The sequence below is a fragment of the Sapajus apella genome, unplaced genomic scaffold (genome assembly GCF_009761245.1).
Source record: "Sapajus apella isolate SASKATOON/1434 unplaced genomic scaffold, GSC_monkey_1.0 scaffold36, whole genome shotgun sequence".
Classification (NCBI taxonomy): Eukaryota; Metazoa; Chordata; class Mammalia; order Primates; family Cebidae; genus Sapajus; species Sapajus apella.
Window position 1 is genome coordinate 9,767,067 of NW_022436976.1, and position 21,312 is coordinate 9,788,378.

The 21,312-nt window shown below is 38.4% G+C and overlaps 1 protein-coding gene and 1 long non-coding RNA gene across 2 annotated transcripts in view; one reads left to right on the plus strand and one right to left on the minus strand.

The window, feature by feature from the left end:
- Positions 1-2,205, plus strand: part of LOC116564088 — a 69,765-nt gene extending 67,560 nt beyond the window's left edge. The window contains exon 4 of the long non-coding RNA XR_004274714.1: positions 1,914-2,205. This is a non-coding gene — a long non-coding RNA (uncharacterized LOC116564088). The remainder of the gene's footprint in view (positions 1-1,913) is intronic.
- Positions 1-21,312, minus strand: part of ST6GALNAC3 (ST6 N-acetylgalactosaminide alpha-2,6-sialyltransferase 3) — a 570,108-nt gene that overhangs the window by 21,910 nt on the left and 526,886 nt on the right. The window lies entirely within an intron of this gene.

The following is a 21,312-nucleotide window of genomic DNA, read 5'->3' on the forward strand; positions in this document are numbered from 1 at the left end:
CCTGTGAGGTGTGGGAACTGAGAAAGTACAGCTGGGTTAGACACAAAATCAATATCGTCTGATTCAGCCTCAACAATTCATCGTGGCACTTTCCCATGTCATCTCCTTCAAGAAGGCAATGCAACAGGAAAATCAGATTTTTCTCTAATCAAGGGTAAGGAATGATTTTTAGCTTTGTGAGAATCAAGGAACTTCAAAGAACTCAGTGTTGGCTGTAATATTGCAGGCATTCAAATCCTGATTTCATATTGCAACAGACCGCCAAAATTTTCCTTTGATTATTATTATTTTTTGCTGTACACTACTAGAGAAGAAACAGCATACAATAAGCATGTTAAACATACGCCTGCAATGTGGAGGGATCCTTGGATGGATGAATGGATTGTAAGTTTCTCCCAACAATTCACTTAGATCAATGTGCTTCTCTGAAGGGAGGAGCCGGGTGTGGAGAGGGGCAGAGGGAACCACTTTGCTGTTGATCACCACTGTTTTCTTCTACTATACATGTTTCTTGTTTTCAGCATTCATCACACTACAGAGAATAACTCCGAGATACATAATCTTAGCAGTTTCCTTTTTTGTCTCAAAAGAAACACAACTAATATTTGGCCAAATAACTGTATTATGTACAATTTGTATTTTAGATGAAGGCACAAGCTACCCAGCATATGAAGAAACAATAGAGAATACTGGCAACTTATCAAATTATTTAGAAAAATACAATTTTGAATATTAATATAGTAATTTTCAAAATTTAATATATTGAAGTGTCTGAGACCATTATTATACCTTAAGAGTACCAGGATAAGGAGAGGTGAAAAAGTTTCCATGCTCAGAAACCCCAACTAAAAATGGATTTAAAAACAGACACATATAGTGCCTGAGGATATATAGGTGTGTGTGTGTGTGTGTGTATAAATATATCTCACCTGGAAAAAAGATTAATTCTCTCATTTTAATTTATGCTCCACCTTTTAGAAATGCATCTATTGCATGAAAACAGGGAAAGATGACACACGTCTTTATTTAACAAACACCATGTACTCATTCACAAACACCAAACACATAGCTAGGCAGCTGCTATGAGGCTGGAATGCATGGCTAAGGTATTTCGCTTTTTCTTTTCTTTTCTTTCTTTCTTTTTTTTTTTTTTTTGAGACAGAGTGTCGCTCTGTTGCCAGGCTGGAGTGCAGTGGTGCGATCTCAGCTCATTGTAACCTCCACCTCTAGGTTCAAGCGATTCTCGTGCCTCAGCCTCCTGAGTAGCCAGGATTACAGCCATGCGCCACCAGACCCAGCTGATTTTTGTATTTTTAGTAAAGACAGTGTTTCACCATGTTGCCCAGGATGGTCTTGATCTCCTGACGTCATGATTCATCCACCTCGGCCTCCCAAAGTGCTGGGATTACAGACGTAAGCCACTGCGCCTGGCTGGTATTTTGCTTTTTAATGAAGAGTAATCCCCATACCAGGAAAGAAGGTATATATCAATTTTTATGTGTTTTTATGCCTAAGCCCTTAGTTGTGTGAAGTATTTTGTTTATAATAGTATGGCATCTCCCTGAATAAAGAGTTCTGTGACTTGGGGAGGAACTGGTCTCAGAAGTGGACTTAACACTCCCTCTCCCCACTTACAGACTGTAAATGTCCAACATTCTCTCAACACGGCCTCAAAGAAAGTGTTTTTAAAACAGGATCAATACTCTTCCACCTCTTCTTGGGATTCTAGACTTCACAATTCACCTGCCTCTGTTGCCTCCCTCCCTCCCCTCCCTCCAGGCCTTCATACTTGTCACCCCACTTTGTTCCCAGCCTCAGGGACAACAGGCTCAGGGAGAAGTTTGATTCTCCTGCCTGGGATTCTATCATTTCCCGCTTCCCTGACCTGACTTTGATGCTTCCCCGTTCTGCAGTGAACTGGAGTGACAAGAGCAAGGAGTGATTGCTTCTAAGCAGAGTAGGCTGTCTGAACCATCAACCCTCTGGGGCAAAGAGCAATCGTGTTTACTCACAATGAGGAAAAATGGAGACACTTGAAGCCTCATCAGTAAAGAAAATAAAACCAACAGAGGGGTTTAATTACAAGCTCACTGACAACCGGTTAGCACTGTGTTTGGGTTAATTTCTCTTTTGGCTATTTTGTAGAAAATATTTCAAATTAAGAAAATAAAATCCCACGATAATTCCCCATGCTGCATAAATTGTCCCAGAGCCCAGAAAAATGTGGAACATTTCCCAATTCATATCACCAATCGAGCATCACACTGACACTAAAATCAGAGAAAGAGCCAAAAGGGGGCCGAGACAAAAAAATGATAGTACCACCCGCTTTATAATTAAAGACTCAAAAATCCTCAATTAAAACCCAACCAACTGATCTTAACACTAGATTAAAAAGCCACACTCCATAGCCAAGAAGTTTCTATTTCAGGAGTGCAAGGACGATTTAATGTAAGGAAAGCTATTAATATAACACTTCTCAAGTGTGTTAGATTGAACCAAGTCAAGGGGATGCTAATAAGTGTTATGTGGGGGATGGGGGACAGGTAATGTTTGGAAATGAAGGGTTTAACAAAGTTAATGGAATTCTTGACTACTGGACTTCTTAGTACCTTTAGTATGCTAATGAGCTAATTAATCTCCAAGAAGAAAATATACTATGTAGCATTTCCCTAAATTATTTGATCAGACAATAATCTCCCCACCCTCAATTATTTTTATGGACCAGCCTGTGGAAAAAGTGTTCTCTAACAAACATTTTAATAACTCTTATATTAAACTAATTTATGATATTAGCCTTTTAAAGAAGAAACAACTTATCATTTCTTTGACAGATACCAAAAAGAATTTGATAAAATGCAACATCCAATCCAAATGTTTTAATCGCTGACTAAAGGGATATTTCTTTAAAACCTAGTAAAGAACACCTCTGTTGAACTAATAGCCGGCATCACAAGAATTGTAAAAATATTAGCAATATATGTTATTAAAATTAGGAACAAGAAAAATGTGTATACTGTTATCTCTTTTTCATTAAGGTTGACCTGGCAATTTTAGTGAATGGAATTAAGACATGATATGTTAATGATGAGAAGAAACAGAAATATTATACCCAGATGAAATAATTGTTTAAAAATACTGGAAAGAAACTAAAAACTATTCAAATAAGGAGTTTGATAAAATGGCCGAATACAGAACCATGTGCATTTAGAAACAAATAGTTTTCTCAGCACTGGGATTACAGGTGTGAGCCACCGTGCCTCAAAAAATAATAGCTTTCTCTTATAACCAGAAACGACAGTTAAGTACAATGAACCAAAATAATCCTACATTCCTAATAACAGCAAAAATATTTTTAAAAACCAAAGAATCCTCTTAATAAAAATTTGTGGGACTTTCAAGACTGGACTACCAGTTTTACTAAATGGGAGGACTGAAAGCTGCAGACATGTAAATTCTCCCCAAATTATTAATATATTTGAGTACAATTCTGGTCAAAATTCCACTGGTGCAAAAAAAAAATCAGGAAAGAAAAATACATTGACAAAGTGAGGATAAAATGTTGGTCACATAATGGAATTCAAATGGGTTAATGTTTTTAGTATAAAAATTGCACTTTTAAACTGATTGTAGAAAGACAAACACTGAAGGAAGAAGAAGCGGGCCAGGTACACACACACACACACACACACACACACACTCTTCCAGCTCAGGGCTTTTGATCTTTTCCTGACAACAGTTCCTTCTGAGAGGGTTCTCTCTTGCCCACCCTACATCAAATATCAAATGCCTTCATGCCTCACCAGGGCACTTCCTAGTCTTCTCATCCAACTTCACTTTTCTCCACAACATTTATCACCACTCAAAGTAGTAGAGATTTTTAAATTTATTGTCTTTCTCCTCCCATTAGACTGCACATTTCATGAGTGTTGTTTATTTGGTTAATCTCTGTTTTCCCAGGATCTAGGGTAATACTTCTTATATAATAGAGGCTCAATAAATATTTGTTGATTGAATGAATAAATACCATTTACTCTCCTGTATTTATTTAAAGTATTTTCTAAAATAGTTAGACACTGACTAATTTATTTTAATGTGTGACTAGTGTTTTCATTCATATCAGTATGTTCATGCCTTAGGTCCATGTATTTAAAGATACCTCATTAGCTTGGAAGGCACTTGATATTTGGTAATGAAATTGTACTTTATATGAAGCAAGACGCTAAAGCTTTGGGTAGAAAACCACATTTTAGTTGGAGATTGTCACAGGCCTATGAAAACTCCCATTTGTGTGGACTGATTGGCTCATCTCAGTAATTTAAGAGAAACTGTCACCTAGCAGCAAGCCGGCTGCCAAAGATAGAATAGCTGCAAAAGATAAGAGCTGCAAATGCTACATTTGCTTGGGCAATCATGGGGCCATATAATGTACAGAACTGCTGATTCAGAATCAGAGCTGCAGGTTAGGGCTGTGGAGTGTGTCCCCTACACATGAGTACTGGGCTAGGGGTTGGGCAGAGGCTGGAAGTGTGTGGGACCAGAAATTCTCCTTGTACAAGACTTGCACCTTGGTTCTGTCTGCATCAACCCAGAAGAAGAAATACTATGATGTTGTGATGTACTAAGAAATAAACACTTGATCTTTGTCCCCAGTCCCTGCCACAGAAGTCCTAAAATTCTTGTAATTTCCTGAGTGATAGGGATGATAGGAATATCCTTTGTTATTATATTTGGTCTTAGTCCCTAGTTTGACACAGCACTTCTAAGACCCTTAGAATCTCCAGAGTAATATGAATGCCTGGTGAGTGGGCTCCCTAGACAGCTTCAGGATAGAGCTAGTTGCCAGGGGAACCAATCATATGATTAGACAATTAGAACATTCAGCCTCATCCCCCACCTCAGGGGATAAGAGAGGAGCTCAAAATTGAGCTCAACCATCAATGGCCATTGATTTAATCAATTCTACCTACATAATGCAACCACCATAGAACCTCTCAACAATGGAGTTCCAAGAACTTCTGGGTTGGTGAACACGTGAAGGTTCTGGAAGGGTGGTGGGCCCAGGGAGGGCATGCAGCTCCCCATCTCACAACCTTTGCCCTTTGGATCTCTTCCTTTTGGCTGCTCCTGAGTTGTATCATTTCTAATAAACCAGCAATAGTAAATAAACTGCTTTCCTAAGTGCTGTGAGGAAAATTATCCAACCTAAGGAGGAAGTTGTAGGCAGCACTGATTTATTGCTGATTGGTCAGAAATATGAGAGGCCCAGGTTTGCAACTGACATTCGAAGTGCAGGGCAGCCTTGTGGGGCTGAGGCCTTTAACTGTGTGGTCTGTGCTAACTCTGGGTGGTGTCAGAACTGAATTGAGTTATAGTAGACCCAGCTGGTGTCAGAGAATTGGTCAGCATGGGAAAAAACTCCACATATTTGGTCTCCAGAATTGTTGTAAGTATAGAGAAACACATTTTTTCTTTTAGTTGCCGTTTAGTAACACCTCACCTACAAAGATCTTCTTTTCATTTTTTTTTTTAACTCTTTTTATTTTAAGTTCTGGGGTACACGTGCAGGACGGGCAGGTTTGTTACACAGGTAAACATGAGTCATGGTGGTTTACCATACCTACCAACCCATCACATAGGTATTAAGCCCAGCATGTATTAGCTATTTTTCCTGATACTCTCCCTCCTCCCCCTCCACCCTCCAACAGGCCCCTATGTGGGTTGTTCTCCTCCCTGTGTCCATGTGTCCTTATTGTTCAGCTCCCACTTATAAGTGAGAACAAGTGGTATTTGGTTTTCTGTTCCTGCATTAGTTTGCTGAGGATAATGGCTTCCAGTTCCATTCATGTCCCTGCAAGAAACATGATCTTGTTCCTTTTTATGGCTGCATGGTATTCCATGGTGTATATGTACCACATTTTCTTTATCCAGTCTATCATTGATGAGCATTTGTGTTGATTCCATGTCTTTGCTAATGTGAATAGTGCTGCAATGAACATATGCATGCCCATGTCTTTATAAAGAATGATTTATATTTATTTGGATATATACCCAGTAACGGGATTGCTGGGTCAAATGACATTTCTGGTTCTAGGTCTTTGAGGAATCACCCCATTGTTTTCCACAATAGTTGACCTAAGTTACATTCCCAACAACAGTGTAAAAGCATTCATATTTCTCCACAGCCTCACCAGCATCTGTTGTATCTTGATGTTTTAATAATTACCATGCTGACTGGCATGAGATGCTGCTATTTCATTGTGGTTTTAATTTGCATTTCTCTAATGATCAGTGATGTTGAACTGTTTTTTACATGTTGGACACATAAATGTCTTCTTTTGAGAAATGCCTGTTCATGTCCTTTGCCCACTTTTTGTTGTTGTTGTTGTTTTGAGATGGAGTCTCGCTCTGTCACCCAGGCTGGAGTGTAGTGGCATGATCTTGGCTCACCGCAACCTCTGCCACCCAGGTTCAAGCAATTCTCCTGCCTTAGCCTCCTGGGTAGCTGGGATTATAGGTGCCCACCACCACGCCCTGGTAAGTTTTGTATTTTTAGTAGAGACGGGGTTTCACCATGTTGGCCAGGCCGGTCTGAAGCTCCTGACCTCAGGTGATCTGCCCGCCTCGGCCTCTGAAAGTGCTGGGGTTACAGGCGTGAACCACCGTGCCTGGCCCTTTTCCCACTTTTTAATGAGGTTTTTTGTTTTTTTCTTATAAATTTGTTTAAGTTCTTTGTAGACTCTGGATATTAGACCTTTGTCAGATGGAAAGATCACAAAAATGTTCTCCCATTCTATAGGTTGCCTGTTTGCTCTGTTGATAGTTTCTTTTGCAGAATCACCCTCTTCTTTTTTTTTTTTTTTTTACAGAGTCTCGCTCTGTCACCCAGGCTGCAGTGCAGTGGCACAATCTCGGCTCACTGCAACCTCTGCCTCCCGGATTTGAGCAAGAATTACCTTTTTCTACTGTACACAAAGCTTAGGGTTATGACAGCACTGGCCGTCATGATAATCAAGACTTTCTGTAGTCAAATTCACCACTAGTTCAGACGCAAAGACAAAGATAAATTGTCAAGACTCCACAGCTGTCTCTGTCCCTCTTCATCGAACAGGCAAACTCCTAGTCATACTTTAATACCCAGAAATATCATCTTCTATCAACACCTTCTCCAACATGCCCAATAAAAGATGGCCACTTCCTTTTCTAAACTACCAAAAATGTGTTGGCCCTCCAAGTATCACCTAACACACTGTCACCTTAACAGGCTATCACCTGTATAGAGTTTCTGGAGGTTCTCCATACAGGAAAAATCACAGAACATGTTATTTCATGTTAACAGGAAATAACATGTTTAAATGTTGATGATAATGCTATGTGAATTATGAACTGCCTATGGGAAATATTGGGATACAATGACCCAAAAAAGACATAATAAAGCTGGGGACTAAGATGTGACAAAGGATTGGAGATAGCAGAGTCCTCTAATCCTTCAGCCAAGGACACTCCTGAAAAACGGCAAAATAAATGCAAGAAGATGCAAGAGTCCAGTTGAAGTGATTTCTAATTTGAAAACTAGATGGGTTGGCGACACCATGATGAAAATGGAGAATCCAGAGACCAAGCTATTTTAGGATGTGAAGTAACAGAGTCTGGTTTGGATGTGTTAAATCAGAGATGCCTGTGGGATCATAGCTTGAGAAATTCCAGTATGAATTTAGAACATGAATCTGGAAAAGTCTGAATAGAGAGATCTTGAAATGATCAGATTATAGATTGCAGAGGAGAAAAAGAGGTCAAGAAGAGAAGAGAAACAAGAATGAGCCTAAAGAACACCAACATTTGAGAGGTAAGCAGAGGGCAAAGAACCAAAGAATGAGAGCAATCCTCCCAGAGATGTCATTTGATGCAGGAATTTTTTAGACCGTGCAAGAGACTTCATTTGTAATCTCTCTACGACTCTCATAGAGAAAATTTAATTTTTCATTAATATTTGATTTTTAAAGTTGGGAAAAATAATCTAGCAGCCATGTTAGGTGCTTATTTATGAATTTCTAAGAGTGGGTATGGTATCTAGCATGTCCTGACACAATGAATTGTGTACAGAATCTTTAACATCTGGTGTTTCACAGAATATATTCTCGAGATTACAAATTCTTTTAGTAATTTTGTGTTCTTTATGTACAGAAGTTAAACTGACAGATTCATTATAATAAAGTATTTCTTACCTATTAAAAGTGAAACACTAAACTGATATTTTTCCCATTTTTTAAATATTCAACCATTCTTTCAAAGGACTATGACTTTGCAAGGCCCAGCCAATTCAGAGCCAGTGTAGTTCAGAGTGAAGGTCACAGATTTATATATTTAAACTAAATTTGTATGTTTTAGACCAATACCAAATTTTCTTCTATATACTTGGCTTTTTATTTCCCCTTTAATTTTGGCCTTGATTTGCCTTTGTTATTATCATGAAATATTTCATACATATGAAGGACTATAGGTAATGTGTTCATAGGCCCATAGAATAATAAACCACCAAGCTTAAGAAATGGTGCATTAGCCATGCCTGTAGTCCCAGCTAATCAGGAGACTGAGGTGGAAGCATTGCCTGAACCCAGGAGTTCCAGGCTGTAGTGAGCTGTGATTGTGCCACTGCACCCTAGCCTGGGTGACAGAGTGAGACTTTGTCTCTGAAAACATTTAAAAATAAGTAAATAAAAGAAACAGAGCATTGTCAATTCAGACACATTCCCATCCTCTGTCTCCCTGGCAGGAGTAATTGTTATTTTAGTTTTTGGATTACTCAATACTTTTTCAATGTCATTTTACTATCCATGGGTGTGTCCATGAACAAAATATTATTTGGTTTTGTGAGTTTTTCACCTTTACATAAATGGTATCATTTTGTATGTATTCCTGTGATTTGTCTTTTTCATTCAATATTCTGTTTGTGAGATCCATCTCCGTTAACGCTTATGGCTGCAGTTCATTCATTTTTTTACTACCATAGTAAAATCCATTTATGCATACATAACAATTTATTTGGCCATTCTTCTGTCAATGGATATTTGAGATGATTCCAGTTTTCTTTTTTCTTTTGCAAACATTACCTCTCTGAACATTCACACACCTGTACTAGTTCTTCTCTAGGGAAATTTCTAGGAGTAGAATTGTTAGGTAGAAAGGTAAGCAAATGTTCAATTACAAGGTAATTCCAAATTGTTTCCCAAGGGATTTGAACCAATTGATACTCCTATGGACAGCATAGAAGAGCTCCTGCTGCTCTTTATCTTCAGTAGTACTTATATTTTCAGACTAAAATTTTTGCCAATCCGGTGGGTGTAAAATGATATTTAATTTTGCTTTGAATTTGCATTGCTCTGATTACTAATGAGGCTGATAATCTTTTCACATGTTTATTAGCTATTCATGTTTCTTCTTCTGTGAAATGCCTCTTCAGGTTATTGCATATTTTTTCCAAAGGATTGTTTGTATTTTCCTTAGTGTTTTTTAGGTGTGCTTTATGCTACTCTTGTTTGTATGTGTTATAATTATCTCCTCCCACTGTGGCTTGTGTATTTACTTTATATCTCTGAATTGTTACATTTTAACTTAAAATTAATAATCAGGTTCCTTAAATTTGAAAAAATAAAGCCAATACATTAATTTATTAATGATTAAATTAAAAATAAATTAATCAAATGTATTCCATATTTTCTCTTACCATTTGTACTTTGGGGACTGTTTTTAAGAAATCAATCCCTAATTTGCTATCAAATTTAAGATTTTTTTTAAAACAGGCATATTTTCTTTGTCTTACTACTTAGAATTACAAATCTATCATCTAGTATTATTATACCGTGCTAACAACTTGCAAACAAAATGGTTTGGGAGTTCTCAAGTTCACTTTTCTGCCTTTCCTCCTCCTATTCTCCTTCCTGGTCCCTCCTTAGACTGATCCACTTGAATTCATTTTTTACCCACCCACACTCACTTATGATCTTCTTCTATATGCGCAGGCATGTGTGCACACGCACACACACGCTCACACGCATACACATGTGCACACACACATTCCTGCTCCTTTTCTCCTCTCTCCACATCACCAATTCTGCCTTCCCACTGACACATTCCCCATTTGTAACTCGGGGGAACCCCCACCATCAGACTTGCACACTGAAGCTCATTCCTATGTGTACAGGCAAGCCTCACCCGGGCTGTCTGTACTTAGGCCTCTCAGTTTTGTCAAATCCTTTTGTTCATTCTTGGAGCCCCATGAACATCTTCCCTCACTCACATGGTGATCTCATCCCTTACTTTGCAAAGCGATTAGAGAGGCTTTCAGAGTCTCTAATTGAGCACTGCCTGTTCTAATCTCTTTATCTCCTTTCCCATTCCTTCCTCATTACAGTGCAAAAGGCTTCTTCCCTCTTCTCAGTCTCTAGATCACAGATTCCAAATGGCTTCCTTTAGGAAATCTACCTTTGAACCCTGGCTTGGCCACTGACTAGTTGTTTACTCCTTGTAAATGGGAATTATTATCCCTACCTCATTAGGTTGTTGTGAGGGTTAATGAAATACAGCATAGAACTTAGAATTGAGCTTCAGGCCAGCACATGGTAGGAGTTCCATAGGTTTAAATTTTCTCTCTTTCTTTCTCTTTCTCTCTCTCTTTCTTTCTTCCTTTTTTTTTCTTTTTGAGACGGAGTCTTGCTTCATCACCAGGCTGGAGTGCAGTGGCACGATCCCGGCTCATTGCAACTTCCATTTTCTGGTTTTAGGCAACTCTCCTGCCTCAGCCTCCCAAATAGCTGGGACTACAGGTGTGCACCACCACTCCCAGCTAATTTTTTGTATTGTTAGTAGAGATGGGGTTTCACCATTTTGGCCAGGATGGTCTCAATCTCTTGGCCTCATGATCTGCCCACCTCGCCTCCCAAAGTGCTGGGATTACAGGTGTGAGCCACCGTGCCTGGCCAATTTTCTTTCTTTATCCTTCAATTTCTTTTCCTCTTCTTTAATCCCCTCATTCAACTTTGAAAAATAAATTCCTTTACTTCCAGAGCTAATGATTTGTATACTTTTACCTTTTTTAAAAAAAATTTTTGAAACCAAGACCCAAGTCCTAATTATCTGAAAATAACTACATATTTCCATCAAATTACGTGGCTCATTTTATTTAATTTATCCAGTTACAATCCAAAAATACTTTATTCTTTAGAATTTTTTGTTCTAAAGAACAAAACGTAGTGAACTTTAGTTTGCTATTATCCTGAAACATAACTCCTTCCTTCCTTCTTTTTTTTTTTTTTTGACAGAATCTTGCTCTGTGGCCCAGACTGGAGTGCAGTGGCATGATCTCAGCTCACTGTAGCCTCCACCTCCTGGGTCAGGTAACCCTCTCACCTTAGCCTCCTGAGTAGCTGGGACTACAAGCAAGCACCACTGCACTAGGCTAATTTTTATATTTATTTATTTATTTTTGTAGAGATAGAGTCTTGACCTCACCTTGTTGCCCACGTTGGTCTCAAACTCTGAGCTAAAGTCATCCACCCACTCAGCCCCCCAAACTGTTGGGATTATAGGCGTGAGTCACCATGCCCCACCAAAAGAGAATATTTTTTAGGTGACATCTTGGCCTCAATATATCTTGTTCATTTCCAGGAAATCTTTTGATGAAATAATTGGAAAGATACATTAGATAAATGGCTTCTGAAGTAGTGTCCTAATCTAATTATTGAAGCCAATCCATATTCATAAGTTGAAAGCTGGCAAAAATATTGCTTTGATGCATTTATTTTATAATAGCCTTGACATGTTTTAAAACATACCAGACAGATGTCTTCAAGACATAGCACAATGCACTCTCAGCATGGTGAAATAACCACAGAGTTGGAATAGATTTATACACTGGACGAGGTAGAGACTGGCATGCATTCAGATCCAAGACATTTTTGGAGGGGAATGGGCAGAGGACAATGAGCAGGGACCTGTCTTATCAGTTCTTCTATCCCTACTACCCAGTAGAATATAAGTACTCAGTAAAGGCTGGATAGAATAATAGGGGTGGGGTTGAAATTTGACTCTTCACTTGGGAAAGTTGAAGACAAACCCATTTCCAAACTAGTCTAACTTTCTTCGTCAATTTGGGTTGCTATAATAAAATACCATAAACCGGGAGACTTGGAAACAACAGAAATTCACTTCCCACAGCTCTGGAGGCTGGAGGTCTGAGATCAGGGCACCTGCATGGTTGAGTCTTGGCGAGGGCAGTCTTCTGTGCACAGACTGTAACTCTTGTATCTTCACATGGTGGAGAACAGAGAGGGGAAGCAAGCTCTCTCATGACTTTAGGGGCACTAATCCGAATCATGAGGGCTCCACTCTTATGAACTCATCCAATCCTAATTACCTCCAAAAGGCCTCAACTGCTGACACCACCACAGTAGGAAGGTAAGATTTCAGAACGTTAAGGGTACACAAACATTCAGTCCATAACGTCTACATTAAAATAATTTTTGTTGTTAAACAGATTTTAAAGGCTACCTATTGCTTTCTTCTCACTAGGTCAGTTTCACAGTTGTAGAGAGTAAACACAGCTCATAGGATATAAAATTGCATATTCTGAAAACTGTGTCTTAATGATCATAATCTCACCCAAAATAATAAACCGTCATGAAGAATGGAAGTATTTATCTATATTTTCTAAGCAACATTACACACACACACACACACACACACACACACACACAATGGGCTAAGATATGGCGGTGAGAGGAATAATCAAACTCATTTTATTAGAATTACTTGATTACTTAAATATTCCAGGTATTTCATCCTTCTAGATTGAATTATATTTGATTTTTCACATGTAGACACAGCACTTAGCTCCTTTCATCATAAAATGTTTAATCTTATAGGAACAGAAAACCAAACACCACATGTTCTCACTCATAAGTGGGAGACGAACAATGAGAACACATGGGCACAGGGAGGGGAGCACCACACACTAGGGCCTGTTGGGGGAGGCGAGGGAGAGCATTGGGACAAATACTTAATGCATGTGGGGTTTAAAACCTAGATGATGAGTGGATGGGTGCAGAAAACCACCATGGTACATGTATAATTATGTAATAAACCTGCACGCTCTGCACCTGTATCCCAGAACTTAAAGTATAATTTAAAAAAGTTTAATCTACAACAGTTTCTTTATAATAAGTTCATACTCTAAAACTAAAAAAACACACAAAATCTTACATAAATATTCCAATTATTTGTATGCATAATTACAAAAGACAATTTATTTTAATGTGAACAGATAATGAAAAATAAATGAGAGGTATTAATGGCATTTCTTCTATCAAACTTATGAAACTCAACAATTATCAAAATGTTTATAAGACAAAAGAAATGCAATAAACTTACAACCATAAAAAAGAAGCAAATATTATTAATAAAGATTACTTTTGAAAAATAAACATTTCAATACTACAAAGTTTCATCATTATTTTCTCTTTCCATGAAAAACATAGACATGTTTAGATTTTACATATTTTTGTCAGAAATTTATTTTTATATAGGTATAGGAAGAAGTGCATGGTAGTCATTGGTTCAACTGAAGCAATGCCCTAATCAGTGCTCTTAAGCACAGTGAGAAGAATCATTTTCTTTCTAACAGAGGCTTACCACTTTTTTTTTCAAATTTGTGAAGCATTTATGGCAGAAGTGAGCAGTGAAGATCTGTGCTAGTCTACAAAGCACATCTGAATCATGGGTATAGAAGACATCAGTAGAAGGATTAGCGGAGGCTTGAAAGGTATTTTACTTTTTCCCATCATTGAAGATAGGTACAAAAGGTTTTTTGATCCAGAAAGATTGAAATCAAATTAGAATTCATATTTCTTTCCCAAGAGATCAAAATCAGTTTAAATTCTGAATCTGTAAGCAACGTTTTGCAAAACATTTCTACCTATCAGCTAAATTCTAGTGCTTGCTTTGGTTCCCGAGGGCAGCTCAACCTTTTGAAGGCCATGGAGGCTTTGAGATGGATGGAAGTACATGAGTGCATGGGATCCCTGCCCTCCTGGAGTCTGACTGGCAACTGCTCAGGAAGATTTTGTGCCCTCAATTACGTCAGGGTCACCACCTGAGACATGGGTTACTGCTGCCGAAGTCTGACCTGCAGATCCTGACTCAATGACAGATGAATGAATGCACTCTTACACCATTACAGTGTTTCAAGTGGGCTAGAGATGGACGTTGGCTGCTTTCAGAGGGTGACATGCAACCAATAGACCCTGACCCTTTGTCTGTCCAACTTTTATTCATAACAGAGGTTCTAAGTTAACACACTTGTGAATAATTAACATGGTTAAAACAGTGGTTTTAGGGCTTGTAAAAGCTTTTGGTTCCCAGGCCCAGGGTAAGTGTTATTGTCAGGTAATTCCCCTTTGATATTCCCAGGAGAGACCACCCAGCATAAAATTAACATGAGTAAACAGAGTGGAGGTAAATGGGTGTTGGGTAAGACTTTCGGTCATCTTTATCTCTCCCTAACTTAATGGACTGGCCAGCGGCCTTCGCTCTGTCCCAATAAAACCTTTCAGACTTCCAAAATGTTTGAGACTAATCCATAAGTTTCCCTAATATATCTTTAATATTTTGCCACCCCAAGTGAATCTCAACAAGAATTTACCATCTTGATTGCAAAAGCATTTGGCTATGGCTATAGACTGAATGTTTATATCTCCCACATATTCATATGTTGATGTGATGGTATTTGGAGGTGGGCCCTGTGGGAGGTGATTAGGTCATGAGAGTAGAGCCGTCATGAATAGGATTAGTGCCCTTATAAAAGAGACCCCAGGGAGCTCTCTTATCCCTTCTGCAATGGAAGGACTCAGCAAGAAGATGCTGTCTGTAAACTAAGAAGAAGGTCCTCACCAGACAGAGAATCTGCAGATACCTAATCTTGGTGTTCCCAGCTTGCAGAACTGTGAGTAATAAACTTTTGGTGTTTAAGGCACCCAGTCTTTAGCATTTTTGTTTTAGTGCCACAAATAAATGGCGATAGTTACAAGTACTTAAACTTAGCCTGGATGACTAAAATCAGGGTGTGGAGAGGGGAATTGCCAGACAGAGCCAATGAGTGAAAGCATGACAGTAGGAATGATTCAGTGGAAACAGTGTAGACCCCAGAGCTCCAATTCAGCTCCGATGCTTTTAGCCCGTTCCTCTTAATAAAATCACTGTAAAAAACAGAAGCCCTCTACTTACTAGTACTTTAGGTTTTCAAAAGCCACCTAGAAGTCCATTTGCTTATTAAGTCCAAAGTAACCGGTTTTTGAACTTCTTTGACTATCATTGACTTTCCAACAAGTATCACAAGCAGAAACACTCAGTGATTAAATACTGGAATGAAAAACTGGGGAAGCAGAGCAAACGGTGTCAAGATAAAGTCTCTGGGAGGCAATTCTAAAACTCTTGACAGGGTTTGGTACATTATTCACATCACCTTGGGAGTTAGGATTTCAACTTATGAATTTGAGGCAGGGCACAGACATTCGGATCTTAGAATTGTGTGTATGTCTGGGCTGTGAGGGGGAGAACCTTAAGTTATAAGTAGCTGTAGATCCTACTAACAAGGGAAGGAAGATCACCACTGTCATTACCAGGACCTGGCAAGCAACATATATTTACTGAAATAAATATATGGTAAGCAAGCAACATATATTTACTGAGTAAATAAATGACTCAAAATGAATGATTAGTAATATTGGAATTCCTCAGTTTTCTGCAATTTTGTTAGTTTCTCCCTCCTCTCCAAAAGTTCTGAGTAGGATTGTCATTAGCAGGCTTCCTAACATTGACCAGTGGGGAAGCTACTCAGTAGAAAGATGCCTGGCACCCCCTTTGCTTTGTGCTTTTAGACTCAGACTAAACTATGGATTTTCTTCCCTTTTATTAATGTCCCCAGAAATATTTTATGCCAGTAAATCTCTCTGAAAACACAGCAGTAGTTAGTGAGAAGGGAAAAAGGAAACCTTTAAAACCATCTCTTAAAATGATCTCAAGGATAATTATAAGCTCACAAGTATAAACATATTCAATCAAAATTGAATTCAGGTCTAAAGAGAATAACTAACAGCATCCCATCCATCTCTTTGTGTGTGGAAACTCAGACAATCCCAGCTGGTCAAGTGTATGATCCATTGATTCCAACAATGACTGCAAATGTTCTGACATAGGAAATGTAAAAGTCCTGGGCTGACATTATTTAAATTTTATTATGGCTTAATAGAACTAGCCATTCACTCGTTAGCAATCCCTACTTTAATATACGTTTCTTTATTTTCTGAAATGAGATGCTGGGTTAAATTCTTTAAATAAAAGAATTCATAGCTGCCATATTTCTGATGAATATCAGACTATGAGAAAATACAAATTTGTCTACATTAAATTTCCTATAGTTAGAAGTGAGTGCTTGTCCAAGAAGCAATTTTTTCAGTTAATACTAACCTACACTTTCTCTATTTTTTTCTGATTTATGCTCACCTTCCCTTTCAAGGATATCTATTGAGCAACTTACTATGTGCCAGAATTGTGTTAAAAGCTGAGGCTATGTCACAGAAACAAGACATGATCTCGGCCTCAGAAATCAACTGTCTAACTGGAGAGACAGGCACTGAAAAAATAATTATAATTCCACATGATGATTAAAATAAAAGAAGCTTGAATATGTTATTAGGTAGGAAGTAATTAATTCTGCTTGAGTGGCAAAGGGGAAACAAAGCTAAAGCAGGAGGCCCTGGAAGAGTTTTTTAGGAGTCTTCCAGGCTTCATGTTAATACACAAGGTCCACATTTCATATGTTTATCTGAATTAAAGAGATAAATTCTGCATTTTCCAATGCGCTGGTTCCCAGCCTTGGCTGCACATTACAGTACCTGGGGAGTTTATTAAAAAATGGGATGAGGGGACTGCACAGATCAATTAAAGCTGCATCCCCTGAGTAAATTTCAGTCATTGCTACTCAAATACAATTTCCCCAGCTGGTTCTAATCACAACTTCAGCCCCAAGAACAACTTTTTCATAATAAACAACTACAAGAGACCCTCACTGCCCTAAGTCAAGGGGACCGCTATTTGGTGGGGAGGGTAAAAGACACATCAGATCCATGTGTATCCTTGAAAAGAAAGTTTAAGAAATACACAAATGTTTAAAATATATAACTTCGCTTTTATACACCTGACTGCAATGTAAAAATCAAATCCAAAATTGCCGTGTGTGTTCATGTGTGTGTGTGTATGATGTTATCTATTGACAGGGCGTTGAAAATAACACGTGTAGGCACTACTACATCAGCAAGTAGACCTGAGGTTCATATACATGAAAGACTTTGGGGTTTTAGGGACTTGAAATGATTCTTCTCCACTACCCTGAGTGTTTTCTGAGCATTTTAAGGGTGCAATGGATTAGACATAGAATATAACACCAGTTAAACATCTCTACTTTTCTTGAAAAACTAAGACAATTTCAGTAAAGTTTGAACTTTGGTTAATAATAATGTAATATATCAATGGTTCATTTATTGTGACAAATGAAAAATATTAATGTAAGATGCTAATAATAGAGAAAACTGGATGTGGGATACAGTGTAACACTATCTACCTACCATCTGTGCAATATATTGTACATCTAAAACTACTCAACATTTTTAAAGCTTCATTTTAAAATGCCTCTCCTTTTTGTTTAAGGCTGACATACAACATCCAATGCTACCTTTCCCCTTCTGCATGAGAATTTGATCATCAGTTAACTTTCCAGTTCTCTTACCCTGCAACCTAATAAGATAGAATGTCAACTGTTGGTAGACCAACAGTGCTTACAATAAAAACAAAGTATTGACAAATTGATAAATTCATTAATGTGAGATGCTATTAATCATAATATGGGAAACTGGTGGTGAGGTACGGTATAACCCTCCCTGTACTACAATCTTTGCAATATATTGTACATCTAAATGTTAATAAAGTGATAAATTTCTCCATTGCATCTAAGATAGAAAACCTATAAATATCTGACAGGAAACCACAGCTTTAGGATTTCCTGAGTGTGGGGTCTTTTAATTGTCATGATCCTTGTGTGGGATTTGAGCTATCCCTAGGGAATAGTTAAGGTGATATTGATTCCTGAGAGACATAAATCTTTGAATCCAAGACAGTTCCCACCTGTCTGACATGAGGCCCATTCCTTTACACTTAAACTGTCACCTGGATGCCAGGAGAATATGGATTCTTCTAGGTGTCCCACAAAGAGAAGAGCCTGATGCTGCCCTGCTCACAGACTGTTTCCTGTCGCAGAGTTTTCTGAGTAACCAAATTGTTAAATGTGGCCTATGGGAGACCTACGAGACTGTTGAAGGAATATCACCTGATGGATATTGACTACCTATATCATTACCTCCTTGAAAAGGCTGTAGACAGATGAGGAATGATGTATTATATATCTAGACATATATCTTATATATCTAGACATATCTGTTGAGTGGTCACATAAATCAATTCAAGAATCAGTGTTGCTACAGGTAGTCATTCAGGCTAATTAAGCAGTATCATAGTTCATTGAAAGATGATCGAAGAGGTTAAAGATCCCAAAGGAGCAGCTTTATCTTTTGTCTATGTATTTATCTATCTCTCTATCTATCTACATCTACCTATTCTATCACTTAGCTAGCTAGCTGATATAGGCATCCATCCATCCATCCATCCATCCATCCATCCATCAACCCATCCATCCATGTATCCATCTATTTATCTATAATTATTTAGTTTTCCTTTATGAGGAGACAATGTCAGAATGTAATTAAGAATAACTTATTACACAGTTTAATTTGGTAACACACATCCTCTGAAAACAGAGGAATAAGAGGGTATGAGAGATCTTTGGTTCTTTAGAAGGTATTGAAAGTCAATACAGGTATTGAGATAAGGGACAAACATGTTTCCAAGAGCAGGCCATAACCTTTAAAGAGTTGGGTAGATGAGGTGTGTTCTTTTTTGCTGTTTATTCATGCATAATTTTGCAGTTGGAAATCAATGAATATCATTTGTAATATTGATTGATGAGACTGCTAGCTCTCTGTTTAAAAAAATAGTTCTGGATATGTAGAAATAGCTTCATTTTTTTGTTAGCATTTTTTGTTTATACTCCTAAGAAAAGCACATTTATTTCCACAAGCCACGACTAAAATCACATAGTCATATGACTGGATTTCAGTAATCATTAAAAGTTATCCCCTTAGCCCTGTTCAGAGCCATGTTCAAAGGCAATCCAGGGACTCCATGTTGATTAAATAAGGGAAGAAGGGGCAGCATGAGGGCCCCCTTCCTCCCTCGGGTCTTTGGCCTCCTTCCACCCTGGGGTCTTTCTCATGTTACTTGTGATGGGCTCTGTGGGAATCTTAGTAATCTTCAGAGATTCCATAAGTGAGTAGGTGGCTTATTTCAAATGAGTGAGTCTCCCTCATCTGCCGTCCCTGTTCCTATGATTGCCACGTTAACATGCTTATTACATCATTCTGAAATCATTTGTTTACAGGCCCGTGTTCCCATTAGGCGCCAGTGTGAATGCTTTGAAAGCAGAGACTGAGTCCCATTTATCTTTAATTTTCCAACAAGTATCACAAGTAGTAGGCACTCAAAAATTAATTATATGTGTGAAAACAAACTTTGGGGAAAGTAGAGCAAAGAGTCTCAGATAAAGTGTCTGAGAGGCAATTCTAACCCTTCTGACAGGGTATGGTACATTCTTGACCAAAGAGAAAATGTATGAAAGCACTTTAGAAAGATGCTTGATAAAACCTCTTTTTATGTTGCCACATTCCATTTCTCAAAATTGTGCCCTGTTCAAGGCCATCAGAGCTTTCTGAATCTCTTTTCTATCTTAGACAAACGCCTATTTCCAAATGTTCACCATGCCAAGATTGTGTTATATAATGTGGGCACTCAGAACTCTAGGTAGGCCCTAATAACCTTGACGCTATTAAGGATACCAGATTAAAAATTAGCAATGTAATCACATAAAATTCCAGAGATAACATCACAATTAGGTCTTCAAAACAACACAGTTCTTTACAGAATCTTCCTTTGCCTCTATACCGCATTTTGTCTGATAAGCACTTGCCAACAAAGACATCACACTAATTACAATTTGTTATACAAAGGGCAGGAAAACTGATAAATGATTCATTGATTATTTTCTTTACGAAATAATTCTTCTGTTCTTGTCCTCACGTTACTTTTGGATAATAAATGGAGGCCTTAAGTGCCTTCCCAAGGAGTTATTTAGAAGAAACAACGTTGTTGGTATTAATTCTTAGCAGCTGTGAGTGGATACACACAAAAAAAGGAGGACAAAACGAGTATTTTTGGTTCTTTGTATGTAGAAAAGAATTGCCTTTCTTAAAAAGTAGATTTGTATAAAATATTCTTTGGCTTCTCTGTAAGATTCTTCACTCCCTACCATTCCAAGTTACGTAAGGTACACCTCCTCTCCTCTATGTCCCCAAATGCTATGCTAGAGAAGGCAAGATGTCTCTAGGCATTTATTCTGGTGTTCTTGTCCTGAAAAGGTCAATACCTGATACGACACCTAATTTGTTGAGGGAGAGCAGCTGAGCAAGAGCAGGAATTGGGGCAGTGGGGAAATGTGAGCCAGTCCACAAGGCCCTCAGTGAGCAGGAAGGACTGACCTGGAAGCCTGGGGCAGAGGAGTAGGTGGTGACAGAGCAAAGGTCAGGGGCTCCAAATGTTCTTGGTGCCTTCTCTTCTCTATTTTCTCCTGGGAAGCAGGTTTATGATTCCCAAATCTATATAAGAGGCCCTGTGGTCTCTCCATCTGGACATTTCCCTCATGCGTACGCCCGTGCACCTCATCTATAACATGCTCCAAAGGGATCTTGCATTTTCTCCACCCTTTTCTCATTTCTGTCTTCCCATATCAATTAATGGTGTCAGCAGTCATGTAGGCCAGCAATATTTCTTCATCACCCCGTCTCTTTTTTCTTCCTTAATCCCACGTATTCTTGATGGGTTTTACTTCAAAATGTTTCTGAAATGCATTCTTTTCATCTTCCTTCACGTCCAACCTCATCATTTCTGTTCTGGACAACTATAATCTCTTCTTGATGGTCTCCCTGCCTTCTCTTTTCTCCCACTTCTCCATCCCCTAAACAGCTGACACACTGAGTTTTCTATAAAGCAAAGCTGATTATGTCATTCTTCTTGATTAAAAGGCTTCAGTTGCTTTCC